This window comes from Lissotriton vulgaris, chromosome 11, assembly GCF_964263255.1.
Source record: "Lissotriton vulgaris chromosome 11, aLisVul1.2, whole genome shotgun sequence".
Classification (NCBI taxonomy): Eukaryota; Metazoa; Chordata; class Amphibia; order Caudata; family Salamandridae; genus Lissotriton; species Lissotriton vulgaris.
In genome coordinates, this window is record NC_141699.1 from 69,330,490 (window position 1) to 69,345,847 (window position 15,358).

At 46.8% G+C, this 15,358-nt stretch overlaps 1 protein-coding gene across 2 annotated transcripts in view; it reads right to left on the reverse strand.

Annotated features, from left to right (window-relative positions):
• HIC2 (HIC ZBTB transcriptional repressor 2) overlaps nucleotides 1–15,358 on the reverse strand; it is a 340,859-nt gene that overhangs the window by 157,360 nt on the left and 168,141 nt on the right. For both annotated transcript variants that reach the window (XM_086942719.1, XM_086942720.1), the window contains exon 2: nucleotides 7,445–7,537. The gene's annotated coding sequence lies outside the window, so the exon portion shown is untranslated. The remainder of the gene's footprint in view (nucleotides 1–7,444; nucleotides 7,538–15,358) is intronic.

A 15,358-nucleotide genomic window follows, 5' to 3' on the forward strand; every position in this document is an offset into this window, starting at 1 on the left:
GGAAGTCTCAAACATTTTGCCCAAAATACATTTAATTGTAAGTAGGAACTGGGCAGCGGATTTGCTGGGTACGTTTTATCAGACATTCAAGGAAGATACCTATACTTGAGAGATTAAAACACTAATTTAGATTCATCATTTTAAGAGGACGAATCCATAGAAGGATATTCTAATATCAGATTGTCTAAGATTGGTTTCCAAAAGCTGCCCTAGTTCAGATTTTCAAGATCATGAAAACGATTCCCATTTAGAATATAGGCATATAACTTCATTCCAGGCTCTTAGCTTGGAAACCTGGCCCAGATCTGGTCCTCATGGACTGCTGACCTACATTTCTAAAGTTATACAAAAGACCCGTAATGGTTAGATGAAGCCACTTGAGGGATAATGACGAGATGGTCTCATTCTCAGATCAGCCAGCCCCAACGGTGCAGAGGATGGGGAAAAATAAGAAACATAATTGACACTGGCTATGCCTTCAGAAACACACCATGAACAAAATGTTTTGCATCTGAAATAATAAGCGCCCTAGATGTGTTCATATGTCACTACTTTAGTTTGCGATGCCTTTCTTTCTCATTTGCCATGAGATACACTGTTGGGGAATGTGTATGTTAGCACCTGCAAACGTTGACCCAGATCCATAAAAAGATATTAATAATTTCGGTTGTGTGATCTGCGCGGTATTTGTAGCTAGTTAACCTATAGGCTGCCACGCTTAATTCTGAGTCAGTCTGCAGCTAAAGGTTGGCTACATAGCCCTTTTGATCTAATTAACACCTGCTAGATGCTGAACCTTTAATTAAGTGGTCAATTTATGTTTTGTGGTGCATGCCTTTGGATTATGCAAAAGTTATTCTCTTGCACACATACCACTGAGCGTGTGTGTCTTGAGTAACTTTTCTAGCGTTATTGGACACCAATCAAACTTGACTAGTATAGAATTTACCACATCACTGAAAGTAGGACTTTTGAGTAAATAAGGCTAGATTTCCAATCTATTAATGCAATATCCTCTCTCTTTTCCCTGTCATGTTGAATGTTGCCACTGGTGGATGATTTCAGGGTGCCTTGCAGGCTTCTTGAGCTTGAACTTTATTGCGTCTTTCTGTTGAAATTCTAAGCAATATCCATGTCAGCCCTTCATTACCCTAGAGTATATTCTATGAACTGCTGGCTCTCTCATATGCTAAACTGGTTTACACTATTACATTTAATAGGTACTAAATTCCGTTGGGGAATAGCAAGAAAAATGTTTCAAGGGCTCATCTAATTGTAATTTAAAATTCAATGTATTGGTAAAATCGGATTTTATATTGCCATAAAGGAAGACACTTTCTGAAAGTTACCTTTTTTTGCCCAAAACCAAAAGGCATTCATGCCAGAGACCAGTTGTCACCGAAACCCCTATTGTCTCCCCTGAAGTGAGATGTGATTTGCACCCAGACAAAAATTGAAAGGCCTTCGGTGTGGTGAGGTCTTTCTTTCTTCCAGGAGCCAGATTGCCTGGGAGCTGTGACCAGCCATTCCTGAGCTTCCAAGGATGCCAACCCTGTCACATGTAACCAACACCTAGGCCTGCATCCTTGATCCCCCACCCCTAGCCAGTCAGGCACCAATCCAAGTGGCAGAGGAACTTCCCCTAGAACCGATTTTGAGTGAACAAAGAAGAAATGTTGCACATTTTCCCGGCCACGCCTCGAGGGTGGTCACAGGAACTCTGTACAGGGAAAGAAAGGTTCTGTTGTCGTGTTTTTAAGTGAAGAAGGGCAATGTGGGATTGTGTGCAGTAGGGCGCACAGGGACTGCTGCAAAGTGGGTAGGGTTACACCTGGGAACTTTTCCCCCATATTCGTTAGTCACAACCACCTACATGCATAAATGTGGCACTGTCAGGCACGCTCTTCGGAACACTACGGGACTTAAGGAAAACAAAAAAACTGCATCTGCTGTTGAGACCTGTGAGGAGACCCTAAGGGCTGGACCTGCTCCCACTTGTATCCAGGACAAACAGGTGGGCTCCAAGGGTCAGTAGGTTGATCTCCTGTTACACTACATGGACACAAAAACTGCAAGTAGTCCACCTTCTCAAAAGAGTGCAGCTGACCAATTTCAACTTGGCCTGCTGAAGACCCGGTGGTGGCTTCTTTCAGAGTAGGTGCTATTTCCTTTAAAACTTTGAAAATTCATATTTCTAGGTCCCATTGTTGGATTTTTATCATTTTGGGGTTGTTTTGTTCATTAAAATAATCACTAGTTTTTATGAACTGCAGTGGGAATTTTATTGCGTTAATGACTTTTTAAAATGTTTTAGTACTTCTAAATGCTTTACACATTTTCTTAAGATAAGCCTGTCTACTATATGCTATAGCAACCAGGGGGTCGAGCTCAGGTTTAAACTACTGAAACTTTACTGAACTTAACAACTAAAGAGAAATTATTACTTGTGGTGGACTACCATCCACTCCAACCTTCTCATAGAATGGATAACCTTGAGAAGTTGATGAGGATTATGTTATTTAGGGGGATGTTTAAAGAGAGACATTCACCATAGACAGGGTATTTTGGTACTTTAGGTGAAGATAATATAGAGCAAGCAATGCAATAGAACTGGCAAGAAGGCTTGACATAAAACAGGCATGTGTTCAGCTCTTTAAGGAATTTCAGATGATCTTAGTTAGGACTGAAGGCAAGGTAACCTGAGTTCTTGTAACTAAGCCGCAAATTCCTTGAATGCTCTTCTACCATACATTTAAGCTTATATGTGGGAACTACAAAGAGTGGTTTATAAATTGATCCAAGCGATTTCATAGGCTTTAACTGTACAAAATGTGTGCCTCAAGAGGAGAGGTCCTGTGGCATAAAAAAATACAACTAATCATAAGGTAAGTAGCCAGAGTAATTCGTTTAAACGACTGGAGATTTGGTAAATTTTTTGGTAATGTAGAAAAGTTCTGCCAGCTATGCTTTTAATGCATTATATCTCAGAAATATATTTTGGGAGGCCCACGTAAGCTGAATTGCCAAAATTAATATGATATTGCACAACGGCATTCACTGCGATCACTGGCTGTGAAAAGGCCAAAAAAGGCAAACCTTTCTAAGAATCTGCAGATGGAAGATGCATACTTTTTTTTATATTAAATTTTTTATTAGGAGTTTCAACAGGATGATACATTCAGCATATCCAAAGTCAAACGTGAACAACAACTTCTCCATAAACAGTGTCATAGATAAAAGCTGGATCCCCGCATCCACATCATTGCATTGTAATACAGTTTTATGGCTTCAGTCCGACCTTTCCCATCCCTTGGTTCCCTCCTCATTCTGCTTCTCCTCAGAGTTAAAAGGAAACATGTCTAGTGATAAACAATCATACAATACCAAATCGCACATAACTGCATGGATCGCAATCCATAAGGTAGATGCATACTTTAGTTACAGCTGTAAGCGGGCGAGAGAGGAAAAGTACAGAGACAATCATAATACCCAAACTCCTCATCGCCCTAACTGGCTGAGGCCAGGGTCCAGGGATTAAAGGGCAGCTGATGGAATCCCAGCACATATATTGGCATTTTGTAAGCACATTTTCAATTTTTGAAGCATTCAATCTCCAATGCTCAGTCTTATCCTTTCATGAACAGCGTCCAGCTCACCAGGGTTGATTTAAAACAGGGGTAATCATAGTACGGCCCACGGGCCGCCAGCGGCCAGGCAAGCCTTCCCTGGCGGCCCGCAGACCGTCCAAACATCGTACCCGTGTTTTAATATATATATATATATATTTTTAAGAGTGTCAGGAAACACCCCTGTGGCAGCGCGAGTCAAGAGACTGCTGCTCTGTGGGGGCCTGGGCCGGGCGATTCCGTGGAGCTGCAGGGACCTACAAGGTGAACAAAGCCTCATTAACATGGGAATGGTCTTTTAAAGACATGTGAAATGCTTGGGTGCGGCTGTGTGTGTGTGTGCCCGGGAGCTTTCTCAGCCCAGGCACAGACAGGCAGGATGAGGTGAAGAGGGTGACAGAGGGAGGAAGAGGGGGAGAGAGACCGAGGGAGGGAGACGGAGGCACTGAGCGAATCACATGTATTGCACAGATATGTGCATGTCATGTTATAGCATATGCATTATTGATACAAGCTGTCCACAACTATTGTAATCCTACGGAACCTGATGTGCTCATACCTTTTTTTCTGGTCTTTAATTAAAATCAAATAAATAAATATTTGTTTGAAAACACCTTTCTCTTCTGGCTCAACTTTCAATGCCCTGGAGCACCGCTCTCGTCATTCCCACATCCAATACACTCTATGTTTCTCCTTTCCCTTCTCCCTCACTCGTCCTCTCTTCAGAATCCGGTGTCTGCTGTTGTCACCGATGCTGCTGAGCTTTGCTGCTCCCCTCAAAGCTGCTCTGAAAGGCTGGGGCTTAGGACAGATACACATCTCCTTTCCCCTGACATACACTGGGGTGAGTGTTGGGGGGCTTAGGACAGACACACATCTCCCTCCCTGAGGGAGGGAGAGGCAGACAGAGGGAGAGCGAGGGAGAGGCAGACAGGGGAAGAGCGAGGGAGAGGCAGACAGAGGAAGAGCGAGGAAGAGCGAGGGAGAGCGCGGGAGAGTGATGGAAAGCGAGGGAGGGAGACAGAGGCAGACAGAGGGAGAGGGAGGGAGACAAAGGGAGAGGGAGGGAGACAGAGGCCGAGGGAGGGAGACAGAGGCAGACAGAGGGAGAGCGAGGGAGGGAGGGAGACAGAGGCAGACAGAGGGAGAGTGAGGGAGAGGCAGACAGAGGGAGAGCAAGGGAGAGTGATGGAGAGCGAGGGAGGGAGACAGAGGGAGAGCGAGGGAGGGAGGGAGAGCAACAGAGGGAGACAGAGGCAGACAGAGGGAGAGTGAGGGAGGGAGGCAGAGCGAGACCTCAGAGTGAAAGGAGACCTCAGAGTGAGGGAGGGGGAAGGAGAGAGAGGGAGACATAGGGAAGGAGGGAGAGGGAGACAGAGGGAAGGAGGGAGAGGGAAGGAGGGAGAGGGAAGGAGGGAGAGGGAAGGAGACAGAGGGAAGGAAAGAGAGGGAGAGGGAAACAGAGAGAGGGAGAGGGAAACAGAGATAAGGAGAGGGAAACAGAGAGAGGGAGAGGGAAACAGGGAGAGGGAAACCGAGAGAGAGAGGGAGACAGAGAGTGAGACAGTCAGAGTGAGACAGACAGAGGGAGAGAGGGAGTGAGACATTCAGAATGAGTGAGACAGAGGGGGAGTGAGAGGGAGTGAGACAGTCAGAGTGAGGGAGACAGAGACAGAGGGAGAGAGAGGTAGAGAGAGAGAGACTGAGAAAGAACGAGAGAGAGAGAGAGAGATAGTTGTGTGTATATCGGGTCTGGTGGCTCAGTGGACGAAGGCATCCGCTGCAGGGACCAGTGATCAACCTCATGGTACCAGTTTTTTTGTTGCTCGAGGCCCGCCCCCTCCCCCACTGACCCCGTCCCCACCGGTGCGGCCCTCGGCCACAAACCACACTGTAAATTTGGCCCCCGAGAGAAAGTTTGTGAGTATCCATGATTTAAAACATTTCAGAATCATCGGCCTGAAAACAGATAAGGATCTGTGTGTTCTTTGCACACACATAAAATGTGAGCCTCAAAGCAGTGCAGCCAAAGAGTGCAGACACAAAATAAATAGTAGTAGGGACAACGTCATGCCTGGGGAACTCCTCAACACTTAAACCTGGTCTAAATGCACTGTTTAAAATCATCAATTACAAAAGAAACCACTGTGGACTCAGACTTTGCTGAAACCCATCTTGAGGCATCCCATGAACTTGCAGCTATGCTGTAGCTTTGAAGATGGGCAGTGGCTGGTTTCTCTAGGTTGGCTGGTTATGGGAGGAGGGAAACTGGCTTTAACATTGCGAACATACAAATATCCAATGCTTTTTTTCCTCCAATATCGAGCAATTGATTGTTTTCTTCACCCAAAAGCAATGTGTCCAAGTCAACCAATAGGTTAGCCTTCTCTATCAGAAGCAGGGCCATCGGTATGCCCAGATGCTGGTCCTGTGCCCCTGGAATGAAGCTACACCGGACTGAAGAGCCCAAATCGGGGGAGGGGGGGGGGGTGGTTTAAGGGGGGGCAAGGGGGGGGGGGAGAGGGGGGGGAGACCAGTCTTTGGTTGCTTGTGTTTGTTTCAAGTTCGGGGAGGACCTGGCCTTGAAATTGTAGTCTGGACGACTGCTTCCATTGGAGCAGGGTCAAGATGGAACCGATCTGAATATGGCTCGGTCCAAACGGAGGTGGCATGGAGCACAAAATAACAATGGGCTGACATACGACCCCGAGGAATTACCAAAGGCTGAGATTAAGTCAAGCCTTCCCTCCCTCCCTTTTTGTATACATCTGGGACTGCATGTACACACTACAGGTTTCGTTGATATTCGTACACGTTATACACTTAACCTCTAGTGCGATTAGTGTTCTTTTTCCTCATGAATAAAACTGATGATGGCAAAGTTACAGTGTCGCTGGCTCCCCTTGGTAAAAGCCATACACTAAACACAATCCCTGGAGAGTGTTCGGGGACCACTGGTTTAAACCCAAGCAGAGGGAGGTACAGGCAGTCCACATTATAGAAGGTGTATGTATGTCTGCGAACCAGGCGTGAAGCACTTGGAAACTCTTCAGGGGCAATCCCCAAGATGGGCCTTGCTGAAGAGAGCACCCCCCCCCCCCCCTGCAAAGAGCACAGGAAAGATGCAGAGATTACCTGCGAGTCACCACATTCCACAGGCCACACCGGGGCCACCAAGAGGAGCCAGCATTTCAGGCTCGGTCAGACATGACACGCGGGCAGGAAGCAGGCACTATGGTGCAGCTGCCGGCCCAGCCAGTGAAGCAGCATTTCACGAAGGATAGGTCAGGGCAGACTGATAACCCCATTCACCACCTGCCCCGCGGCACGAGGCGTGGCTGTCCCTAAATAAGCATCTCTTTAAATGCCAACATTGTGCCTCTGGCGGTCGCGCTACAGGGATAGGCCTAGCGTGCATGCGGGCTGAAAGCAGCGCTGGGCACACATTTCAACTCGGAGACAAACACGCCGAGCCAAGAGCTCCGCGAGGCGCCCTTTCACCCCACTTGTTAGACATGGTCGGTGGCCACTGTTTGGGCTGCAGAGTAGTCCCTTAGTTTGGACTCAGGTCCTTGTATGAGGTCAACAGCCCAGATGTTCTCACTTGCATTCCGAGATTTGTGATCCTGACTCTGTAATGCATACGCGAGGCCTACAAGTACCAGAATGCAACGGGAACAAATGGACTGTGTGGGCCGCTCACACGTGGTTTTGCCAAGACTCCTGCGCTGCGCATTTCCCAGCAGACTTCCCAGTAACCCAAGCCAGCCCCCGATCGTCGCAGTCAGCAAGAAGCAGTCAGGCAGGGCCAGGCTTACCATTCTATAAGTCAGGCAGCAGCCCGGCAGGGCGGAGGGGGCGGCTCTCGTTTAAAGCTTGGCTGCATTTGATCCTCGGCTCGGTTTCGCCGCCTGAAATGGAGAACCAGAGAAGAGAGCAGTGTTAGGGGGCATTTCACATTGTCATATTTATAGCATTTAAAGAGAGGTCACAACGGAAGCGGCGCTCGGCTTCCGTAGTCCTCCAAGCAGAACAAAGAATGACAAGATAATAAAGCAAGCACATATTGAAAACGTGTTTTAATGTTGTATGTAGGAGTGACACGGCATGAAAAGAAACATTTTCAAGGCAGAGCATGTTACTGAAAGCAGGAAGTTGTTGATGGAATATTTCGGGTTTATTTACGATTCACATGTAGAATGAGGACTGAACAAAGAGCAATGCTTATGCTGTTTTGATTTCCCAAAGGCATTAACTCGCTTGGAAACCGATTTGATGGTGAATGTGAGACGGCATGGAGGGATTCGTTTTACAAGATGTCCGCGGGGTGAAACTCAGGATAGCTGAAGTCTGAAAACATATTGTTAGAAATGTGCTACTGTGCTTTTGTAACGAGATGGCAAAGCCAGTAAGACTCCCTCGCCTTTGGGACCTATTGGCTTTGCCAATGGTTTTTAGCGATGATATTCAGCATTACTGATGCGGTGTAGTGTGGCTAATTAACCCCTTCACTGTGGCGACTATTCCGCCGCAGTGCTAAGGGGGCGGGGCGGAAGAGCGACGGGCGCATGCTGGTGACGGAACCGCTCCGTCACCAGCGTCGGTTGCGCTGTGCTTATGACGGAGCGGTTCCGTCATGGCCCCGCCCACTCAATAGAACGCTCAGCGCAGGCGCGGAATTCGCGCCGCGCATGCGCGGCGGGCGGGCCATGACGGAACCGCTCCGTCATCAGCACAGCGCCACCGCAGCTGATGATGCAGCGGTTCCGTCATCAGCACTTAAAGGGTTAAGAATACAAAAGAAAAAAAGCTGGCATTGTTTAGTAGGGAATTGCAAACACAACAAGTGATGGACCGAATGTGGATCAATGTCACACACTCGCCCCAGTCCAAGGATCTGGGCCTAAATCCATCGTTATTTTGCACTCCACACCACCCTGGGTTAGACAATGGCGATATGCAAATCAGCTCTGACCCTGAGCCTCATGGGAACAGTCCAGTCCGAACTACAAAAGCCATGTCCTTCCCAGAACGGAATCAAGCATCCGAGGACCGGACTGGTTTCGAGGTAACACCTCTCATCAGCCCGGCTAGCTTGACTCCAGTGGTGTGGAGTGCCTGGGACCCACGTCTGGGCATCCCCAGCGCACTTATGGCGGAAATTGCAAACACAACAAGTGATGGACCGAATGTGGATCAATGTCACACACTCGCCCCAGTCCAAGGATCTGGGCCTAAATCCATCGTTATTTTGCACTCCACACCACCCTGGGTTAGACAATGGCGATATGCAAATCAGCTCTGACCCTGAGCCTCATGGGAACAGTCCAGTCCGAACTACAAAAGCCATGTCCTTCCCAGAACGGAATCAAGCATCCGAGGACCGGACCGGTTTCGAGGTAACACCTCTCATCAGCCCGGCTAGCTTGACTCCAGTGGTGTGGAGTGCCTGGGACCCACGTCTGGGCATCCCCAGCGCACTTATGGCGGAAATTGCAAACACAACAAGTGATGGACCGAATGTGGATCAATGTCACACACTCGCCCCAGTCCAAGGATCTGGGCCTAAATCCATCGTTATTTTGCACTCCACACCACCCTGGGTTAGACAATGGCGATATGCAAATCAGCTCTGACCCCGAGCCTCATGGGAACAGTCCAGTCCGAACTACAAAAGCCATGTCCTTCCCAGAACGGAATCAAGCATCCGAGGACCGGACCGGTTTCGAGGTAACACCTCTCATCAGCCCGGCTAGCTTGACTCCAGTGGTGTGGAGTGCCTGGGACCCACGTCTGGGCATCCCCAGCGCACTTATGGCGGAAATTGCAAACACAACAAGTGATGGACCGAATGTGGATCAATGTCACACACTCGCCCCAGTCCAAGGATCTGGGCCTAAATCCATCGTTATTTTGCACTCCACACCACCCTGGGTTAGACAATGGCGATATGCAAATCAGCTCTGACCCTGAGCCTCATGGGAACAGTCCAGTCCGAACTACAAAAGCCATGTCCTTCCCAGAACGGAATCAAGCATCCGAGGACCGGACCGGTTTCGAGGTAACACCTCTCATCAGCCCGGCTAGCTTGACTCCAGTGATGTGGGTCCCAGAGCCTCCACACCACTGGAGTCAAGCTAGCCGGGCTGATGAGAGGTGTTACCTCGAAACCGGTCCGGTCCTCGGATGCTTGATTCCGGTCTGGGAAAGATATGGCTGTTGTAGTTCGGACTGGACTGTTCCCATGGGGCACAGGGTCACAGCTGATTTGCATAAAGCCATTATCTGACCCAGGGTGGTGTGGAGTGCAAAAAACGATGGATTTAGGCCCAGATCCTTGTACTAGGGTGAATGTAAGACATTGATCCACATTCTGTCCATCAAATAGTTTTTTGTAATTTTCTCCCTGAGTGTACTGGGGTAGCTCAGACGTGGGTCCCAGAGCCTCCACACCACTGGAGTCAAGCTAGCCGGGCTGATGAGAGGTGTTACCTCGAAACCGGTCCGGTCCTCGGATGCTTGATTCCGGTCTGGGAAAGATATGGCTGTTGTAGTTTGGACTGGACCCAAGGGGCACAGGGTCAGAGCTGATTTGCATAAAGCCATTATCTGACCCAGGGTGGTGTAGAGTGCAAAAAACGATGGATTTAGGCCCAGATCCTTGTACTGGGGTGAATGTAAGACATTGATCTACATTCTGTCCATCAGATTGTTTTTTGTAATTTTCTCCCTGAGTGTACTGGGGTAGCTCAGACGTGGGTCCCAGAGCCTCCACGCCACTGGAGTCAAGCTAGCCGGGCTGATGAGAGGTGTTACCTCGAAACCGGTCCGGTCCTCGGATGCTTGATTCCGGTCTGGGAAAGATATGGCTGTTGTAGTTCGGACTGGACTGTTCCCATGGGGCACAGGGTCAGAGCTGATTTGCATAAAGCCATTATCTGACCCAGGGTGGTGTGGAGTGCAAAAAACGATGGATTTAGGCCCAGATCCTTGTACTGGGGTGAATGTAAGACATTGATCTACATTCTGTCCATCAAATTGTTTTTTGTAATTTTCTCCCTGAGTGTACTGGGGCAGCTCGGACGTGGGTCCCAGAGCCTCCACACCACTGGAGTCAAGCTAGCCGGGCTGATGAGAGGTGTTACCTCGAAACCGGTCCGGTCCTCGGATGCTTGATTCCGGTCTGGGAAAGATATGGCTGTTGTAGTTCGGATTGGACTGTTCCCATGGGGCACAGGGTCAGAGCTGATTTGCATAAAGCCATTATCTGACCCAGGGTGGTGTGGAGTGCAAAAAACGATGGATTTAGGCCCAGATCCTTGTACTTGGGTGAATGTAAGACATTGATCTACATTCTGTCCATCAAATTGTTTTTTGTAATTTTCTCCCTGAGTGTACTGGGGTAGCTCAGACGTGGGTCCCAGAGCCTCCACACCACTGGAGTCAAGCTAGCCGGGCTGATGAGAGGTGTTACCTCGAAACCTGTCCGGTCCTCGGATGCTTGATTCCGGTCTGGGAAAGATATGGCTGTTGTAGTTCGGACTGGACTGTTCCCATGGGGCACAGGGTCAGAGCTGATTTGCATAAAGCCATTATCTGACCCAGGGTGGTGTGGAGTGCAAAAAACGATGGATTTAGGCCCAGATCCTTGTACTGGGGTGAATGTAAGACATTGATCTACATTCTGTCCATCAAATTGTTTTTTGTAATTTTCTCCCTGAGTGTACTGGGGTAGCTCAGACGTGGGTCCCAGAGCCTCCACACCACTGGAGTCAAGCTAGCCGGGCTGATGAGAGGTGTTACCTCGAAACCGGTCCGGTCCTCGGATGCTTGATTCCGGTCTGGGAAAGATATGGCTGTTGTAGTTCGGACTGGACTGTTCCCATGGGGCACAGGGTCACAGCTGATTTGCATAAAGCCATTATCTGACCCAGGGTGGTGTGGAGTGCAAAAACGATGGATTTAGGCCCAGATCCTTGTACTGGGGTGAATGTAAGACATTGATCTACATTCTGTCCATCAAATTGTTTTTTGTAATTGTTTAGTAGGGTGCATACCACCCATAGGCATGCCAAGAAAATGACAAGATTTCCCCCCCTTTTGTTTATCACTTGAGTTGGATTAGTAAATAAAAAGGAAAAACTCTACACAAATGTTTTTCGTTGTTTAAAATTTTTTTTAACACGGTTGTGGGTACCTGGAGGGACAGAAGTAAAACAAGGTTATGTGTGGGGAAGCAGCATGGAGGACGCCAGTGGGGGCATAGAAACTAGAGAGCAAAATACAGAGCGCGGAATGGCATCCTTCTCTGGTTTACATCTGGGCAGCCCCCCACAACAGTACTGGTCCAATTGGCCCACATGTGCACAGAATAGGTAGAAGTACGAGGACTCTTCCCAGGACCCTTTCTTGAACTAACTCTGGGCTGCTTCCTGCATTACAGTCTCCAGAACAAGGGTAACTCACAAAAGTTGTTCTGGTGATGTCCATGGGACTAATCGAGCTAAAGTGTAAAAATCCGGATAGAAGTGTAGGCAGGAAAAACATGCTTTCCACACCCAAAATGTCCTCCAGATTGTTGGACCACCTCAGTTACCTGATAAACCTAGCCATGCAGCCAAACTACATTTCTTTTTTTTGACACTACCGAGCCACACTTTGGGACACATCGATCCCAACCATGGACCCCTGTCCCAGGTCACTCTTGCTGCTAAGGGAGTCAGATCTACAGTCTTTGGAGTGATGCATGAATCCCTTTTCACAAACCAGGATGTTCAATTTGCACACCAACCGGTTTGTATGTAGTTATAGATCTCACCACAATCAGTCCAGTTGCAGAGGGTCACAAAATTACCTAAATAATTAAAATTAATTAGGCAGGTCGCAATTTGTGATCCTCTATGGTTGGCGGAGAACAGTGGCCTGCAAGGAATAACAGACTACATTCCTTGTATTTGAATTTCCAAATGGAAACACTTTTTTCTTTCCAGCAACAGGTATACATTAAAGGAGCAGCTGATGCTTTCAAAAATGTTTCCAATTTAGGAGGACATTGAGGAGAGCAGACAGTTGTTCCATGAACTACTGCATTCTGTGCCCAGAGGCTGCACAGCACCATTACCAAGGAGGCACTTTGTGAATTAATTGTTACGTCCACTTGGTAGTATAACTTTTTAATAGCATGCTACTCTGGTCACCAATGATCGGTAAATCAGATTTCACAGTGGATCCTTAACAGCAGAAGTGTCCCATTCTCGTTCGATCCATTTTGTGATTTGTAATACGTTGTACACAGAAGTACCTTTAGTACATTTTAAGTCACTGTTCTGCAGTCGCAAGCCTGTGATTCTGCAAATTGCAGGCTCTGTGTACCACTAAACAGTGTCCAAACTCATGCCCTCAGAGGCAAAAAGACTAGCTGCAGGTTTTTTTTGCCCCAAACAGTTTGCCACTAATATCCATGCTGTCCTCCTATTGTGTATCGACTTTCCTGACCCCCCTCAATGGTAGACGTACAAACCTCAGAAGCAAGACTCATCTTCAAGGTTATAAACCACACAACAAGCTCAGCCTGGCCCTCAAGAAATCCCTGCTTCCTACACAATGCAACCTTCCAACCCCAGGTCTTCCGAGCCACCTCAGTGCACCCGCCCAAACTAGTGGTCCTACTTACTGAGACGTAGCCCGTCTAGGGGATATCTTGCCAGGTAGCATAAAACCAAGCGAAGACCCTTTTTTAATTCTGAAAACTGCAAAGGCCAAATCTCAACAACTTCTGCATGTGGTGCTCTCCCTCTTCAACGTTAGTATACTGGAGGAATAACTTCAAAGCAAATAAACGTTATCGCCAACTTGTTCTACTGTGTGATAGCACGAAACACGACAACATGATATCTGAAGTTAGATTCAAATTGAATCCATAACTGTAACACGCTACAATAGTGGAAAATAATAAAGACATTCGAAAATACATAAAGACGAAGTGCAGCAAGGAATCTCACTCGAGCTCTTCCGAACCATGCATTGCGACCGATATATATATATATATATATATATATATATATATATATATATATATATGTATACACACACAAATATATACACACATTTATGCTTGAGAATGAATACCTCAGTACACTAAACCTATCCAGCCACTGTACTCACCACTAGCACGTAGAGGATGTTCGGTGCGTATACAGCGCAATATTTAGGTGCTTTACTTGCCAGTCCTGACCACATCCAAAACACTGAGTAAGAGCATCCCTTTCCTAGCCCAGTGAAGGTTGATACACCCTAATGAGTAGCTACAACATTTGGTAATACGTTAAATAAATAACATTTATTAAAAGGCAATGACTAAACGTTAACAGAGAAAATAAAATGATCAAGATGACACTTATCGGTTTTAATTCCATCTTCCCCGAAAACAGATCACTAAAATACATACATTCCAGAGTGTACTAATAGTACTAATACGTTTTTAAATTGAAGACTCCTACAAATGCTTTAAAATAAAAAAAAATACGCATCTATATCGCACTTTACAAAATATTAACCTGACATGCAAATACAGATCTCATATTATATTGTGCTGAAGCAATTCTGATGCTACTCCTCCCACAAAAACCTACGGCCTTCTCTCAACAACTTTCTTAAAATCCTCAGTTTTGTCAGCAAATTTTTCTTCAAATTTTGCATAATATTCAATAAAAACTGCAAAGCGAGGCTTTTAATAGGGAGGCGAGGAGGACTGAGGACAGGCTGTAAACACGGAGGAGAAGATCCTTAGAAGCTTCTTAAAAGAGGATTAAAGTGCTGTGGGAAAAATGTTGGTGGGGCCGTGGGGAGACAGAAGAAAGGAATGTATTACTCATTTAAAAACAGGTGAATCATTTCTTTGGGCAAAGGGGCATGGGGATTTGGGGGCGAGTGAAAGGGGGAAGAGCAGCAGAAGGTGCTTCCTAAATTTATGGATGAGGAGTAAAGAACCCGATTGAGAAATTTGATTTCTTCAATCATTTTATACTTCACATTAACCATTTCTTAATAATTGCAAATAGAACGCAATATTTTAGAATAGGTCAGTGGATTCATGGAGACATCACACCATAAAACAAGTGCAAAAGCTCCTCACATAAAAGTGTGGCATCAAGAAGGCACAACTGAACAACCATTGGACAGATGATCAACGTCTACAGGCTAGCTGTAGCTTGTACATTCCCATGGAAATACAACCCTTAAGTATTGAAGGAAAAAGAACCTGTTGCATTCAATCACAACGCACCCAAGGAGCACTCTCATCCTCCAAAGCATGACATTGTTCAGATGTCATCTAATCACTTAGTAAAACTTGGGCAATGGTACAGACTCGTCCGAAGTCTAGTCATTTTTAATCTAGCAGACCTGTATGTCTACTTAGCCACCACGCACAACATTTAACAAATGTATTGTGTTTGTGTATATACGTAGGTTTTGGTGCTTGTAAAGTGCAAACCCAACTGGCTAGCAACGGGGTGCTGTACAGGGGACAAGCCCCAGTGAGCAAACATGGGAGGAGGAGAAAGGAGACAGAGGGAGTAGATAAAGCTAGTGAAAAGAGTGATAAGTCAGCCTATCGGAGGTTCCTTGAAGAGCCAAGTTTTCAGTTTCTTCTTGAATTGTAGAAGTGTTGGAGCTGTTCTCAAGTTGGACAAGATGTTGTTCTACATCTTGGTGGCATACGCTAAGAAGGC